This window comes from Silurus aristotelis (genome assembly GCF_946808225.1).
Source record: "Silurus aristotelis genome assembly, chromosome: 8".
NCBI lineage: Eukaryota > Metazoa > Chordata > Actinopteri > Siluriformes > Siluridae > Silurus > Silurus aristotelis.
In genome coordinates, this window is record NC_139581.1 from 22755428 (window position 1) to 22759131 (window position 3704).

Consider the following 3704-nt stretch of genomic DNA (forward strand, 5'->3'; position numbering starts at 1 on the left):
GTCTAAAAGCATTTTGTAACTTTCTTTGCTGCAGAAAAAGAATGCTTAACCCTCTGGAGTCTGAGGGTGTTTTTGGCCCCTTGAGAGATTTTGATATGCTCTTACATTTGTTTCTTTTTAGTTGCTTTTAAAATATATTATTGACAAAAGACTTATTACACTGTATTCAGCACAAACTGGGCTGCCATAATATGTAAATAACGTATATGTGTGTTTGTATTTTTTGACAAAATAAGGTTTATGCGTGGTTTGTGAAAAAGCAAAAGAAAAAAAAAAAAAAAAAAAAAAAAAACCCTCACTGAAATAAGGCCACAAAACCTATAGTAAACATGTTTTCACAAGACTTTTTGAGAATAGATCTTCTAATGTAGGTTTTTTTTGTTTGTTTTTTAATCATGTGAAAATCATCCTGCCTGCTCATTCACATTAAACAATACTTTGATTTAAAATTTAAAAGACACTTTCTACTTTGAAAGGCTATACGCGAAGAGGCGTCGACATGCTGTGACTGACAGCTTTGTAGACAATGGGTCGCATAATGAGCTGTCGATTACATAATGAGCTGTGGATCACTGAGCCAGGATCTGAGTGAGAAGTACAGTACTACAAGAAGGAATGCGTTTCCTTTGTGGTTTATTTAAAATACACATTAGCAGGGACAGCATTAAAAAGGGAATTGTGTAACAATAAAACAATACAGTACAGTATGTATAAAAAATAAAGAGTGCAACAAAAACAATAACACAATACACTACAGTAGGGTTCCGCAAATCCTAGCCTGTAGGGCTACAATACTATGCATTAAATAATAATAATAGGGTATCCATTTGAGGAATCGGCAAGAACAAACAACTTGAACCCCCACGTAGTTGGCTTGGCTTTCATGTACTGTGTCATCCCAGTGTTAGCTTTGCATGCTACCATCCTCTCATCCACGGCTAAATGTCTTCTAGGATGATAAATTGCTTTGCATGTCTTACGGATTGTGTCCATTAAAGCGTCTTCACTCTGAACAGACGGTCATGTTCAGTTGTGCCCCTCTTTCTGTCGTTTTCTTTGTCTGCATCTGGGTGACTCATGTGTACATTCCACGAAATTGTCCTGTATCTGTCCCTTGACATAATTGTTGCTGGAAAGGGAACTGTGAAAATACTGCTCTGTCGCCAGTAGTCTATGATGGAGGGCAACTTTACCATTGCCATGTAAAATAAGAGCCCAATGTAGCGATACATCTCACTCACGGTTACATCTCTCCATTTGTATTTGCGTCCCTTGGCTATTGACTTGGCAGCTTGAGCATTTGTGTTGTGGCACAGAGTTGACACAACACTCTCCGGGAAAAACATTTTAAATAGACTAAATGGAGAATGAGAGTCAGAAGACCTCAGTTGAGGTCCAGGTTCATGTGCGGACAGGAATCGCAGAGTCTGTGGAACTGTGTCGTTATCTGTCTGATCCTTCCATGACATGGTGGACTGTCTGTGTGCTGCCTTTGCCCTTTTTGGAGCAGGTGCTTGATCACATCTGTTTATGAAACACACACACACACAGACACATGAACATCACTAATTGTGTCATTGTGTCAAAGTTGTTTGCATATGTCATACAATGCAATAATGATTTAAACTAAATATAATTTAAGAAAATACAAAATATGTACTTACTCAGGATGATTCTCGGTTGAACTCAAAATAGAGGGACGCCTGCGTGGCCTTGTGTGAGTTTCCAGTGAAGGCAAGGGTGATGCAGCCACATTTCTAAAAATAACCAAACAATATATTTTAGGATGATGAATACACTTGAACAATATATATTTGTTAGCACGCATTGTATAGCCTATAGGCCTATTTGTTGATGGGCAATAGGACAGATAAATGTATGTTGATGGGCCATAGACAATAATGCATCTCAGACATTTACACCATCACCATTTACAGCTGAGCAAATAATATTGTCATTGATAAAGTTGTTTGCATATGTCATACAATGCAATAACGATTCAAACTAAATATAATTTAAGAAAATACAAAATATGTACTTACTCAGGATGATTCTCGGTCGAACTCAAGAAGGAGGGACGCCTGCTTGGCCTGGTGTGAGTTTTCAGTGAAGTCAAGGGTGATGCAGCCACATTCCTAATAATAACCAAACAATATATTTTAGGATGATGAATACACTTGAACAATATATATTTGTTAGCATGCATTGTACATATAGCATTTACACCTCAGCATTTCGGAACATCTCTGCTAGCTAACACTACATAACAGACTTTCAGGATGATAAGTGAGACTAACCAAAACTGAACTGAGGCTAAAATATAACTTTATATAACGTCAACAATATTTAGGGCATACAATTATGTTACCGGCCTCAGACCTAGGGGATATCTGTGCCTGCAGCAAATGATACACAGGCAGTGTGCACTGCGGATCAGAGAACAAACTGAGAGAAACACAAGAGAACCAAAGTTAGATGTTTCCACAGCGGCAGTCAGTTTATTACTGCAATACTTTTTTCTTTAAATGCGTTAACTTCTGAAAAAGATTACACTTTCTAAAAGTGCATTTGGTGAAATACAATTTAACAGAAAAAACAAATTCATTAAAACACTTGCTAAGTGTATGCAAAACATTCCATGGTATGTAATATTCTCATATTCTATATATTATGTATACTTGTAGGTGTAAACATACATATACAGTTATGTGCAAGTACACCTTATATACATTTGGAAGTTTACATCAATTCACAATAATTAGAATGTACAATGACAGTACAAAAAGAGTGCGTCAAAACTGCACAAAAACATTTATCATTTACCAGAAAACCTTCAAGACCAGATTTCTGGGGAAATGCTTTAGATTTCATTACACTTGATATAATTTGTCTGTCACTCTATTTCACTCATGCATGTGCACACACTGAAAAAAATACACGTGCTAAACATCCCAAAATGGCGATTGAAATTAGAATGCAACATACACTAAGCAATTAAATTCTTAAACGCTTCTAAAACACTTTTAAACAATATATATCTAACATAAACTCAGTATTTCAGTATTTTAAACATTTTTCTAATGTCATACAACACAAACCATACATGAAACACGATTAAACTCATGATTTGGTTTTTATAATCCTCTGTGAGTTAAAATATAATTCTAAACAAACTCAAACTCTTTGTATAACATCTGCCGATTTACCCAAGTACAATGAAATGAAGATTTCAGTTATTTATGTTCGTACCTGAGAGAAACACAAGAGAACCAAAGTTAGATGTTTCCACAGCGGCAGTCCGTTTAATACTGAGCGCGCCGAAAAGGGGGAAGTATCGCTCTCGCGTGTTTCATGTGTACACAATCCACCATCTAGTGGTGTGGCGGGGTAATGACAGATGTTTTACTGAAAGCTCTAATTTTGTAAATGTAATAATAAATAAAAAAATAAACATGAGGAAATGTATTCACGTATTAATAGTTGGGGAATCAAACTTATAAATTACATTTTTTTTCTTTTTTGACCCATTACACTTGTCTTTTCTATTTACCATGCTGTCTGTCTGTCCATCCATTCATTCATCCATCCATCCATCCATTCATCCAACTGTAACGATGGTCAGATCTGTTCATTGTACCAGACCCCGAGAACTACAATGCAACTTCATGAGGCCAGACCCCGAGAACTACCATGCAACAAAACAA

The 3704-nt window shown here is 36.3% G+C and overlaps 1 long non-coding RNA gene across 1 annotated transcript; it reads right to left on the reverse strand.

Annotated features, from left to right (window-relative positions):
- Positions 1 to 841: 841 nt before the first annotated feature.
- LOC310730034 lies at positions 842 to 3299 on the reverse strand. The gene is made up of 3 exons (XR_014534715.1): positions 3250 to 3299; positions 1665 to 1757; positions 842 to 1524 (listed from the first exon to the last, which is right to left on the reverse strand). It is a non-coding gene; the product is annotated as an uncharacterized lncRNA (long non-coding RNA).
- Between the last annotated feature and the right edge of the window lie 405 nt (positions 3300 to 3704).